The 14,332-nt window shown below is 40.9% G+C and overlaps 1 protein-coding gene across 1 annotated transcript in view; it reads right to left on the bottom strand.

The window, feature by feature from the left end:
- The window catches only part of grin3a (glutamate receptor, ionotropic, N-methyl-D-aspartate 3A), a 153,139-nt gene that overhangs the window by 88,451 nt on the left and 50,356 nt on the right, over positions 1-14,332 (bottom strand). The gene's annotated exons all lie outside the window — the stretch shown is intronic.

The raw sequence follows: 14,332 nt of genomic DNA, 5'->3' as shown, positions 1-14,332 counted from the left end.
TATGAATTGAGAATGACATTCAACTACAGTGCCCTCCATAATGTTTGGGACAAAGACCCATTATTTATTTATTTGCCTCTGTGCTCCATAATTTGGGATTTGTAATAGAAAAAAATCACATGTGGTTAAAGTGCACATTGTCAGATTTTAATAAAGGCCATTTTTATACATTTTGGTTTCACCATGTAAAAATTACAGCAGTGTTAATACATAGTCCCCCCCATTTCAGGGCACCATAATGTTTGGGACACAACAATGTCATGTAAATGAAAGTAGTCATGTTTAGTATTTTGTTGCATATCCTTTGCATGCAATGACTGCTTGAAGTCTGCGATTCATGGACATCACCAGTTGCTGGGTGTCTTCTCTGGCGATGCTCTGCCAGACCTGTATTGCAGCCATCTTTAGCTTATGCTTGTTTTGGGGGCTCATCCCCTTCAGCACATAAAAGGCATGCTCAATTAGGTTCAGATCGGGTGATTGACTTGGCCACTCAAGAATTGACCATTTTTTAGCTTTGAAAAACTCCTTTGTTGCTTTAGCAGTACGTTTGGGATTATTGTCTTGCTGTAGAATGAACTGCCGAACAATGAGTTTTGAGGCATTTGTTTGAACTTGAGCAGATAGGATGTGTCTGTACGCTTCAGAATTAATTATGCTACTACTATCAGCAGTTGTATCATCAATGAAGACAAGTGAGCCAGTACCTTCAGCAGCCACACATGCCCAGGCCATAACACCCCCACGCCGTGTTTCACAGATGAGGTGGTATGCTTTGGATCTTGGGCAGTTCCTTCTCTCCTCCATACTTTGCTTTTGCCATCACTCTGATATAAGTTAATCTTCGTCTCATCTGTCCACAAAGTTCTTTTAAGTACTTCTTGGCAAACTGTAACCCAGCCATCCTATTTTTGCGGCTAACCAGTGGTTTGCATGTAGCCTCTGTATTTCTGTTCATGAAGTCTTCTATAGACAATGGTCATTGACAATTCTACAGCTGACTCCTGAAGAGTGTTTCTGATCTGTCGGACAGGTGTTTGTGGGTTTTTGTTTATGATTGAGAGAATTCTTCTGTCATCAGCTGTGGAGGTCTTCCTTGGCCTGCCAGTCCCTTTGCGATTAGTAAGCTCACCAGTGCTCTCTTTCTTCTTAATGACGTTCCAAACAGTTGATTTTGGTAAGCCTAAGGTTTGGCTGATGTCTCTAACAGTTTTATTCTTGTTTCTCAGTCTCATGATGGCTTCTTTGACTTTCATTGGCACAACTTTGGTCCTCATGTTGATAAACAGCAATAAAAGTTTCCGAAGGTGATGGAAAGACTGGAGGAAAGACTAGGTGCTGAGAGCTCTCTTATCCCTGCATTTAGGAAGCAATTAAACACACCTGAGCAATTACAAATGCCTGTGAAGCCATGTGTCCCAAACATTATGGTACCCTGAAATGGGGCGACTATATTTAAACATTGCTGTCATTTCTACATGGTGAAACCAAAATATATAAAAATGGCCTTTATTAAAATCTGACAATGTGCACTTTAAATACATGTGATTTTTTTCCTATTAAAAATCTCAAATTGTGGAGTACAGAGGCAAATAAATAAATGATGGATCTTTGTCCCAAATATTATGGAGGGCACTGTATATAGTGAAACACTGAAAGCAAAAAAAATCTGTAGTTGATCAGATTAGGAGAATGTGGGAAAGGGATTAAGGTTCATAATACATTCACTCATATAGTAGCAAAGCTTCAACTACCTGAAAACTCCAGAGATATAATAGATTTATACAAGGAGAAATTGTTCTGGCTGCAGAAGGGCTGGTAATGCACAGCACAGTTTCAAGGTAACTAGCAGTATAACCACAAGGAAGATGAAGAGAACCCACTTCATACAGTGAACTGTTTTGATGTGCTGGTCAGCATGATGGGAACAGATTCAAAAGTGCCTCTCAAAAAAGAAATCTGCATAATATGTCCAATTGAGAAAACTTTCTGAGCCATTGCAAGTATCAGGAAACATCACCATCTGCAGGTTCCCCTTCAACTTATGCACCACCTTGACTTGGAAAGATCTCACTGATCATTCATTGGGTCTTAATCCTGGTTGTTTGCTACTCAACATCATCTGTGATTACTTCACCAGAAGCCTTCAGCAGTTCTAGAAGGTGGCTCACTACTGCCTTCTCGGGGGGATTAAGGATGGGTAATAAATGATGGGTTTGTCTGCAGTGCCCAGATCCTGTAAAATGGTTGCAGAAAGGGTGTTGGACTTACTAAAGAGTGTTTCCATGAATCATGACTGGCATGTTGGAATCTTTCTGTGGTGTAACACACCATGAAAGAGCACTTTCAGTTTTATATGTTGGATGGAACTGCAGATGCTGGTTTACACCAAAAATAGAAACAAAATGCTGGAGTAACTCAGCGGACCAGGCAGCATCTCTGGAGAAAAGGGTTAGGTGATGTTCCAGGTCAAAACCCTTCATCTGAAGAAGGGTCTTGAACCGAAACGTCACTGCTGAGTTTCCGTTTTATTGTCAGATTGTAATTGGTGGCACTGTTTTAAACACATCATCCAAGACCATTGGATAATTATCACCCTACTACCGACATTGCTCGTTACTTCTTTTCAATTCCTTGTGACAAGTTTAGAAAACTGCTGAGATTACATGTGCAAGCACATGGAGCATAAACAAGCCACACTTAGGGAGACCTTCAAACGGACAAAGAGAAACAACAGGGAAATTGTAATGACAGATAGTTATAATGGTAATAACAGAGTACAAACCTTGAAAAAACCTTGAAGAAAGTACTGAATCCTGAAACATGCAGCAACAATTACTCTTGGAGACAAAGAGCTTTGTGAATGTCCAATTGTGGCCTGCCAATGAAACCCATTACGAGCTTGTTACATCGGTCAAACTGCTACAAGCTCAGATGCATTTAATATATTTTAACATTTCTCAGGTTTCAAATGACTGCGAGTTATTTGAGAGGCACAAAGTAATATTTTCTCTCTCTCTGTTTTCCATGGATCTTCCCATTTACTGCATCTTATGTTGCTACAAGCAATTCTTCATGCTGAATGCAACTTATGTCTCAGCAAGGAGTAGTTGCTCCTCACATAATTCTATTCAACCCATGTTCTCAACAGATTCAGACAATACCTACATTTTAAAATCAGAATTGTCCAGAAGGTTACTGTGGAGTTTATGGATTATCTCTGATGCCTGTACTTTTTCAGACGGTTTCTGAAATACATTACTGGAACACTGATAACCAGCATATTTACCCTGTATAACTCAACTCAGTTAGCATAATAATCTGTTTACACAAAGCAAGTTAAAAATAATCCAACAGCTCTTGTAAAGAAATAAATATCTTTGAATTCATAGGGAATTCAAATTCATATGAAAATTTTATCCACCTCTTAAGAATTCAAAATAAGGACTCTTTATAGCATGTAACAAAACTGCCATTGCATAATGCCTTAACATGCAAAAGTGCTTCAAACCATGAAGTAATTTTGAAGAGTAGTAAAGGTTGTTACATAGCCACATGGCATGTATTATCTTACTAGCTCCCAATTACTTGTAAATGTTAAAAATTTAAAAGAAGAAGATTGCTAGCTTTTAAATATTGGAAGTTATTACTTAGAAACTGGAAAGATTTTTTTTCTGTGATGTTTTATTTCCTTGTAACTGAAAATACCAATGTCTAAAATTCAAGGATGACAAAATCGAAGAAATACATGTTTAATTTGATCACTTTTATTCTCTTCTCTCATAACATGTATTATTGTGTATTAAATGTATATCAGGTTGGCTGGATGGCAGAAGGCAAAGAGTGGCAACAAAGAGTTTTTTTTCTGGTTGGCTGCCAGTGACTAGTGGAGGTCCGCCGGGCTCAGTGCTGGGGCCACTGTTCTTCACGTTGTATATTAATGTTTTGGATGAGGGGATTGAAGGCTTTGAGGCCAGGTTTGCGGATTATATGAAAATAGGTGGAGGGGCAGGTAGTGTAGAGAAAGCAGGGACTCTGCAGAAGGATTTTGATAGGTTGGGAGAGTGGACAGAGAAGTGGCAGATGGAATATAGTGTAGCAAAGAGTGGAGTTATGCATTTTGGTAGTAGGAATAAAAGTGTAGATTATTTTCTAAATGGGGAGAGAATCCAGAAATCAGAGGGACTTGGGAGTGCTGGCACAGGATTCCCAAAAGGTTAATCTACAATCGGGAGTAAAGAAAGCAAACGCATTTATTTCTGAAGGACTTGTATTCAAAAACAGGGATGTAATGCTGAGGCTCTATAAGGCGCTGGTCAGGCTGCGTTTGGAATATTGTGAGCAATTTTGGGCTCTCTCTCTCTGAGGAATGATGTGTTGGCTGTGGAGAGAGTCCAAAGGAGGTTTACAAGAATAATCCCAGGAATGCTTACATATTATGAGTACTGGGCCTGTAATCACTGGAATTTCGAAGAATGAGGGGGACATTGAGACGTATAGAATAGTGAAGGGCTTGGATCGGGTGGATGTGGAAAGGATATTTCCACGTAGTAGAGTCTAGAACTAGACCCTCAGAATTAAAGCACCTTCTTTTAGGAAAGAGATGAGGAGGAATTTCTTTAGTCAAAAGGTGGTGAATCTGTGGAATTCTTTGCCACAGAATGCTGTGGAGGCCATCAATGGATATATTTAAGGCAGAGATTGATAAATTCTTGATTAGTACGGGTGTCAGACGCTATGGGGTGAAGGCAGGAGAATGGCTTTCGGGGGGAGAGATAGATCAGCCATGATTGAATGGTGGAATAGACTTAATGGGCCAAATGGCCTAATTCTGCTCCTCTCACATGATCTTATGATTACTTGAAGGTTATAACCTCAAACCTCTCATTAGTTTATGTTACATGAAATGGTATGGAAAATAAGCGGCACAAAGAAAAACAAAAGAACAATGTTAAAATTTCCACAATAAAACATAAAATCTGCTGGAAAGAGAGTTTGTGCTAATGAAAGTGATATTTTTGGTGTCAAATAATTTATTTGGCAATAATTATGTCTAATTACACCATTAAAATTGAACGCAATGGATCTGATTTTTTACAGCATGTTTTGTAGGTATCCAGTGGGTAAATACCACGATTTCACAGATCTGAATGTTTTAATATTGAACATCTTAATGATATATCAGTGCAGTGAAGCTTGGGAGGCACCAGGGCAAGACAGCCATCAGTTTCCTGTGTTATGTGGTTAATTGTGTATGTGCATGCTGGAGGCTTGTGTCTGATTTAATCCTTCATGAAGAGGAACAATATGAGCTTCACCATTATTCTTCCTGCAAAATCCAACCCGCATCCACAACAGTGTTTTGTTGACAAAAAAATGAGAATAGTGAGGAACATTTTTTTCTAGTAATATTTTTAGTGAAAAAAAAAATATTTCTAATGTTCATGAGGCAAAAGCAGAAAGATGAAATATGCACAATAAACTGCTGGAGGAACTCAGCAGGTCAGGCAACATCTGCGGAGGGATATGGAGAAATTAAATTCTGGGTTGGGACACTTCTTTCAGAGAAATGTACAATGAGAGAGAAAAACAGAATGTATCTTTTCTCATTTCAATCTGATTCTTAAAAAAAAAATCCTATTTTAGAATCAGGAAATCCTCTTCAGCAGGAATCAACTGGGAAGGGCGGAGTGGAGAAACAATTGTTGAGAATTAAGTACAGCCTGACCTTGTAATATATCTTGTCAGTGAGTCAGTGGGAGCTAAACCCAAGTCAAATGTGTGGAGGTAAAGAGGACCATGAGTGAATAATTTGATGTTATAAAATGAGTGAGAGGATTTTATTATCGGAATGATAGATTGGAAAGAGGGGGGATTTGGTAGCGGGCAAATGAAGGAGAATTGGTAGTGGGGAAGATGTGAGGAATAATGGGGGGGATCAACACATGTTCAAGGCTCAGGATGGCAAGGGAATTGCGGTGGGCTATATTTTCTAAAGAAAGTCCACCCAACATGTGTCAATCAGGACAATTTCTAGGTTATTTTTTGTTTTTTCTATTTTGGGAAACATTGCCTCAGAGCCAGTCCACCATCAATCCCTGGAGCAAAGGAGAATCAGCTTCAATAGTAATCAATGAAATAGATTAGCTGTTTGGTTGAAGCCAGTAACAGGGATATTGATCTTGTGGAATCAAATAGGGAGTAACGTAGGCAGACAATAGACAACAGGTACAGGAGTAGGCCATTCGGCCCTTCGAGCCAGCACTGCTATTCACTGTGATCATGGCTGATCATCCATAATCAGTACCCCGTTCCTGCCTTTCCACCCCATATCCCTTGACTCCGCTATCTTTAAAAGCTCTATCTAACTCTCTCTTGAAAGCATCCAGAGAATCGGACTCCACTGCCTTCTGAGGCAGAGAATTCCACCGATTCACAACTCTCTGGGTGAAAAAGTTTTTCCTCATCTCTGTTCTAAATGGCCTACCCCTATTCTTAAACGGTGGCCCCTGGTTCAGGACTCCTCCAACATCGGGAACATGTTTCCTGCCTCTAGCGTGTCCAATCCTTACTAATCTTATATGTTTCAATAAGATCCCCTCTCATCCTTTCAAATTCCAGTGTATACAAGCCCAGTCGCTCCATTCTTTCTACATATCACAGTCCTGCCATCCCGGAAATTAATCTTGTAAACCTACGATGCACTCCATCAATAGCGAGAATGTCCTTCCTCAAATTTGGAGACCAAAACTGCACACAATACTCCAGATGTGGTCTCAGCAGGGCCCTGTGCAACTGCAGAAGGACCTCTTTGCTCCTATACTCCTCTTGTTATGAAGGCCAACATGCCATTAGGTTTCTTCGCTGCCTGCTGTAGCTGCATGCCTACTTTAGGTGACTGATGTACAAGGACACTCAGATCTCGTTGTACTTCCCCTTTTCCTTACTTGACACCATTCAGATAATAATCTGCCTTCCTGTTCTTGCCACCAAAGTGGATAACCTCACATTTATCCGCATTAAACCGCATCTGCCATGCATCTGCCCACTCACACAACCTGTCCAAGTCACCCTGCATCCTCATAGCATCCTTCTCACAGTTCACACCGCCACCCAGCTTCGTGTCATCCGCAAATTTGCTAATGTTACTTTTAATCCCTTCATCTAAGTCATTAATGTATATTGTAAATAGCTGTGGTCCCAACACCGAGCCTTGCGGTACCCCACTAGTCACTGCCTGCCATTCTGAAAGGGACACGTTAATCCCTACTCTTTATTTCCTGTCTGTCAACCAATTTTGGCAGAGATTAGTTTAAGTTGACATCATGTTCGGCATGGACATGGTAGCCCAAAGGGCCAGTTCCTGGGCTGTACTATTAATAAATATTAATAAATAATGTAGCCGCAAGCAGTTAAACACAACAGATGTCGTTTATTTCGCAGATACCTTAACAGCTCTTGTCATCTGTAAATTTTATAAAAACATCTAAGGTTTGGTTTACGATGTTGGAATGAGTGGCAAGGGTGTATCCTGACTACTCTCCACAACCTTTCATCCCCTTCTCTTACCAAGAATCTGTCTGCCTCTGCATTGAAGATATCCAAAGTCTACTTCCACCGCTTTTCACAAACAGAATTCCAAAGATTCAAGATGATCAAAAAAAAATGACCTAACTTATCTTAAATGAGTGACTCCTTAGTTTTAAACGTTGAATCCTTGTTCCACAAGGGAAAAGATTCTCTTCTAATCCACTCAATCAAAACCCCTCAGGAACGAGCATGATTCAATCCAGTCACCTCCCACTCTTCCAAACCCTTTCCAACCTTTCTTCCAAATATCAACACACTACAAGGGCCTACGAGTTTTGTTCTTGAAGAATTAGATTTATTATCGTACACAAGCTCAAATCGATTTTGAACACCAAATATCCTATAATGTGGGTAGCCTCAAAGCCTTACCTATTTTTCATTCTGTTGGGAAATGATGCTGAAAAAGTCACTTCAAACTTTTGCTCAGTCTACTTTCCAAAGTAGATCCTGAATTTTGTGGCCAAAGTAAAGTTCTTCGAGCAGCAATGTCTCATTGCCTGAAATTCCCTTTGCTGATCACTAGCAACAACTTCAGTCTTGTCAGCTGTCATTGAGCCTTTATATTGATGTATGTATATAAAACATAACATATATTCCCCCTGATTAAATTAAGAGTGCAGGAGAAAATGTATCTGAACTTTTCAAAAAAACATATGAACTCGATCAAAGCTGTCAGCAAAATAAAATCTTTGCGACTTTTGTCGCATTGCTATTTACCTAGAGAATTCCTTTGTAGTAGGCTGAACGTAATATTCTCGCATGTGAACACAGAGAGCAAAGGTCTTTATAGCTCTTTTCAATCCAAAGGGATTTCCTGCAAAAATATCATGCATTTATATAGTGCTTCAACATTCTCACACATGCCCCATAGCACTCGATGCTCACAATTCTGGAACCAATGGCCATCCCACCTTCTCAAAATACTCAAAACAAATCAAAGCCAAAAGCAGCCTTAATCAAAGGTGAGTGACAATTTGTTTTCCAGTTTATTTGTTACGTTAAGAGGGAAAAAAAGGGGTTCCTGAAGACTCTGCACAGATGGTGATCTATAAACCAACATGTTGTGTGTCAATGTCAGGAAATATGTCTTTTTTCAGCAAGGCTGCTCCGGATCAATGGTGTTGGTATTTGCAGCTCTTGTTATTATGCTCGTGTTGGTTATGGCCTATGCACTGCATCTCTCACCCATCAGCAAATCCTTTCGTTCTTTTCATCCTCTTGTCACTTCAGCTGCTACTTCTGGTGCATTCCAAATTCTCAATGTTCTTTGGCTATAAACGTTCATCTTGAATTCACAACCGGATTTAAAAGTAAGTATTTTGCATTGCAGTCCCTTTTTTGTATTCTTCCATATATGGAACTATCTGCACTGCATTTATCCCATCAATTGTTTTGGAGTTCAGAGTAATAGATGTTTATGTTATTTTTATTATAGTGGGTAGGTGGCTTTCAAACACTACCTTTCCTTTGTTGAAATTTACCCCCTCCCCTGCTCTCTCAATTCTTTTTAAATTCATACAACCCAGGGTTCTGGAATGAAAGTGCATTCTGATATTCCAACCACCAGGAACTTTCCCATCCCGGCTGGTTCCGAAAGGGTGACTCGGAAAATTTAAACATAACATCTTTGCTTTCAGGCCCATCCAAGACTTTTTGCCTCTATCCCTCGGGGAAAATCCATCTCAGACACTACGACCATTCCTTAAACTACTGCTGCTTCCATTTCTGATGGAGGTGATATCGCAGAAGTATCAAATCCCCCCCTTTCTCTTTTCAAATGCAGCGTACTTGGGCGGCACGGTGGCGCAGCGGTAGAGTTGCTGCCTTACAGCGAATGCAGCGCCGGAGACTCAGGTTCGATCCTGACTACGGGCGCCGCCTGTACGGAGTTTGTATGTTCTCCCCGTGACCTGCGTGGGTTTTCTCCGAGATCTTCGGTTTCCTCCCACACTCCAAAGACGTACAGGTATGTAGGTTAATTGACTGAGTAAATGTAAAAATTGTCCCTAATGTGTGTAGGATAGTGTTAATGTGCGGGGATCGCTGGGCGGCGCTGACCCGGTGGGCCGAAGGGCTTGTTTCCGTGCTGTATCACTAAATCTAAAATCTAAATTCTAAAATCTTATTGCATGAATGTTTAATGTGTGAGTGCTGGCATATTGAAGAGCACTTTCACCTTGGGCTCAGAAAATCATGGGTTCAAGTCCCACACCCGGAACATGAGTACAAGAATCTAAGATGACAACAGTGAAGTACAGAAGTAATGTAGCAATGACAATCCCTTGATCTTGACTTTGAGATGAGATATTTATTAAAGGTTTTATCTGCACTCAGATCTGCACTCAAAGATCCCATTGAAAGTGTCAAAAAACAAGCAAGATCTATCCATCACCATAAATGTGTTGTTGACTGGAGCTTGCTGTGTGAAAAATTGAAAACCATATTTCCTGTGTCAGTTCATTAACTGTGAAATATTTATGAAATTATGCAAAAGCACCATATAAACGAAGCCATCGTTATCATTCTGGATTATTAATAACTTTGCATGTTCTCCCCCAGCACTCCAGGCTTATTTTAAGCCACTGTTTCTTGCCCACTTACTGCTCTTTTACAAGATAACAAACATTCATCAGTTTTGATCCTTATAACTGATGCCTCTCTCCACTCAGTTGCAAGGGACCCTTTTAGACACCAACTTCAACCTTGGCACCATCCTCAAGGTTCAATCACATTCTTTTATGTGCAAAATGATTTACTAAAGATGGATGACAATTAGTATCACCATATTTTCCATGAAATCCAGTCACTTTGACAGAGTCTTTAGATTAATATTTCATCTACTAAAATATTAAAATAGCTGAGGCTCTTTTGCCTGAACAGTGAAGGTTGTTAAATGTGAATGAAATCATGAAAGGATTTGTTATGATGGACGTGGTGAAACTGTTTGCACATGTCACGATTGTACATAGACAGATGTAACATGGAAACAGGACCTTTAGCCCACTGAGTTGTGCGGAACAGCAATCATGCTAATCCTACATTAACCCCATTTCCCATCACCTCCCCACCCCACATTCTCCCACTCGTCTACAGACTAGAAGCTATTTACAGCAGCCAATTAACCTACATCACACTGTCTTATGACAACTGCACAGAAAATAAAAATGTTGCCCATCTCCATAAAGGTAGAGTTGCAGAGGTAGGTATTGGTCAGAGTTTGTTCCGAATAGCTCCGTAACGCAGAAGTCTAGGTTTTTTTCCCGAGATAGATAGCTACAGAATAAGAATAATAGTGCACTTCTGATCAAGCAGTGGTCTGACCCTACAGAATGAGGAGATAATGGAAATACTGGATGGTTCTTCAGACAGACTATCAAGGTAATTGGACAGAATGCCAGCATTCTCAAACCAACACCAACATCTTGCTTGGCAGGCAATGAAAGTGATCTTTCTCCTCAAATTTTTTGTACACAACTAGAGTCTCAATGGCAGAACATGCTGCTCTTGTGGAGATAGCAGTTGAGATGAGGCTTTTGCCCATCATCTGGAATGTCATGCAAGGTTTGTTGTTGACGTTCATTCTGAACAATTGTGTATCACCAAACCAAAAAGCAAACTGACTGAGAAACTCAGTGGGTCAGGCAGCATTTGTAAAATAAATGGACAGTCAACATTTCGGGTAGATCCTTCCCCTGGATTCTAGAGATGTTGCCTGACCCACTGAGTTCCTCCAGTAGTTTGTTTTTGGTCTAGATTCCAGCATCTGCAGTCTATTGTGTATTTTGTGTAACACCAGACTATGTGCTTAATGGGCTACTGCTGGCAAGCCATCAGCCTAGAAAGTACATAAAGGAAAACCGATCCAACGTAAAAACAACGTGAGGTACTGAGAATGGTGACATGTGTATGTTTGAATTTACACACGTTTTCACATGTCATGAATAATAATAATTTTGAACTAAAATAAAAGCTCCTGCTCTGTTCACAGAGTGTAGACTAGGACCTGACTATGTTTCTCCACAGAAGTCCTGGAGTCTGACAATAGCTTGTGCCTTAGCTGGCAGCACCTGCCACCCATATCCAGCTGCCTGGGGAGAATGTCCAGTGGGTTTAATGGAACAGTTCAAACTTCCAGGGATTTCCCAGCTCAGGTTGCAGATTAACCCGACCCAACTTTATGACCATTAAATTCTCCAATTTTAGATAACTACAACCCTCTCCACCCTTCCCTTTCTTCCCATACTTGCCCTTTCTTTCCCACCCTCTATCCCTTGTTCCACACCAGGATTCGCACCTACTCCCCTCATTCTCCACCTCTCCATCTACCTACATTCCTTCCTCTAGCTCCACAATTTGCATGTCTGCAATCCTTTTGTCTCACACCTTCTGTCTTTTCATCTCTAGTCTTTGTCCAACCATCGGCCCCTTCAACTCTATCCACCTATTATTTGCCAGGCTCTGTATGCTCCCACCTCTCTTCCAGCTTTCTTCCCTCCCCCTGAAGAAGGGTCCTGACTCGAAACATCATCTATCCATTTTCTCTTGAGATGCTGACTGACCTGCTAGCTACTCCTGCACTTTGGTATTGGGGGTAGGGCACAAGGTATTGGGGGTAGTGTATTGACGTGGATAGAGAATTGGTTGGCAGACAGGAAGCAAAGAGTAGGAATATACAAGTCCTTTTCAAAATGGCAGACAGTGGCGAGTGGAGTGCCACAAGGCTCGGTGCTGGGGCCACAACTATTTGCAATATATATTAATAATTTGGATGATGGAATTAGAAGTAACACTAGAAAGTTTGCAGGTGACACAAAGCTGGGTGGCAGTGTGAACTGCGAAGAGGGTTAGAAAGTTGCAGGGTGACTTGGACAGGTTGGGTGAGTGGGCAGATGCAATATAATGTGGATAAATGTGAGGTTATCCACTTTGGCGGCAAAAACAAGGAGGTAAATTATTATCTCAATGGTGTCAGATTAGGCAAAGGGGAAATGCAAGGAGGCCTGGGTGTCCTTGTACACCAGTCACTGAAAGTAAGCGTGCAGGTACAGCAGGCTGTGAAGAAAGCTAATGACATGTTGGGCTTCATAAGGAGAGGATTTGAGGAGAGGAGTAAAGAGGTCCTTCTGCAGTTGTATAGGACCCTGGTGACACCACATCTGGAGTATTGTGTACAGTTTTTGTCTCCTAATTTGAGGAATGACATCTTGCTATTGAGGCAGTGCAGTGTAGGTTCACGAGGTTAATCCCCGGGATGGCGGGAGTGTCATATGAGGAAAGATTGGAAAGACTGGGCTTGTATTCACTGGTATTTAGATGAGAGGGGATCTGATAGAAAAGTATAAAATTATAAAAGGACTGGACAAGCTAGATGCAGGAAAAATGTTCCCAATGTTGGGGGAGTCCAGAACCAGGGGCCACATTCTAAAAATAAAAGGGGAGGCCATTTAAAACTGAGGTGAGAAGAAACGTTTTCACCCAGAGAGTTGTGAATTTGTGGAATTCTCTGCCACAGAAGGCAGTGGAGGCCATTTCACTGGATAAATTAAAAAGAGAGTTAGATAGAGCTCTGGGGGCTAGTGGAATCAAGAGATATGGGGAGGCAGGTAGGCACAGGTTACTGATTGTGGAGGATCAGCCATGATCACAATGAATGTCAGTGCTGGTTTGAAGGGCCAAATGGCCTCCTCCTGCACCTATTTTCTATGTTTCTATGTTTGTACCTTTGTCACTCTGGTTTGCTGCCTGAACCTAGTGGGTGGAAATTGTAGCTAGCCCACTTCATGTCCATTTAATTTGTGCAAAGGAATGCATTTGGCCAGAGGCACAGTTTAAACGGATGGAGAAAAAACTGTTGACAATTGGCAAAGATCCAAATTCCAATTGGTTTCTTGCAGTCATCCATTATAAAAGGACAGCATTGAAAATCAAGCCTCCTTAATTAACATTCCATTCATGTTGGCATGTGATGCAAGAAATAGGTTGACACAACATGCAATGATTTATGACTAATGTCTGAGGTAATTATGAATTAAGGTGAAAGTGTAATCACAATGAGCATCAAATTAATTTCACACATATTGATTCCATCTATTAAAAGGTGCAGGTTGGCCTGGATGGCATTCACAGCCCATTATTCCAACCCAATATTGTCTGTGTGAGTCTTCTTTCAAAGTTACTGGACCAATGCGAAACAATTATTTTCCTGCTGAAATTATTTGACAGCAGAATTTGACATTTGACATTGTTTCTTCTCCCAGGAACAATGTCTACAGAAGGGAAAAAAACCCCCATAAAATGCTGGAGTAACAGCGGGTCTGGCATTATCCCTGGAGGATATGGATAGGTGACGTTTCAGGTCAAGACCCTTTTTCAGAGGTGTTTTTCTTGAGACAATATCTGTGATACTGTTAAAACGAAAAAAACCACAAGGTGCTGGAGTAACTCAGTGGGTCAGGAAGCATCTCTGGAGAACGTGGATAGGTGACGTTTTGGGTCGGGACCCTTCTTCAGACTGATTGTGGTGGTGGTGGAGGGGAGGTGGTGGGAGTAAACTGTGGTATGCTTGTCTACTAATTTATGGAGGTGTATGGACGTGTTGGAAACAGTACACAGAGGGACGAGTCCTGAAATGATGGATTGACTTATGCGGAAAGGATGTCTGAGAAGGATCCCGACCCAAAATGTCACCTAGTTATGTTCTCCAGAACATGCCTGACCCATTGAATTACTCCAGTACTTTGTG

The sequence above is a fragment of the Rhinoraja longicauda genome, chromosome 3 (genome assembly GCF_053455715.1).
Source record: "Rhinoraja longicauda isolate Sanriku21f chromosome 3, sRhiLon1.1, whole genome shotgun sequence".
NCBI lineage: Eukaryota > Metazoa > Chordata > Chondrichthyes > Rajiformes > Arhynchobatidae > Rhinoraja > Rhinoraja longicauda.
This window is presented reverse-complemented; position numbering and strand designations above follow the sequence as displayed.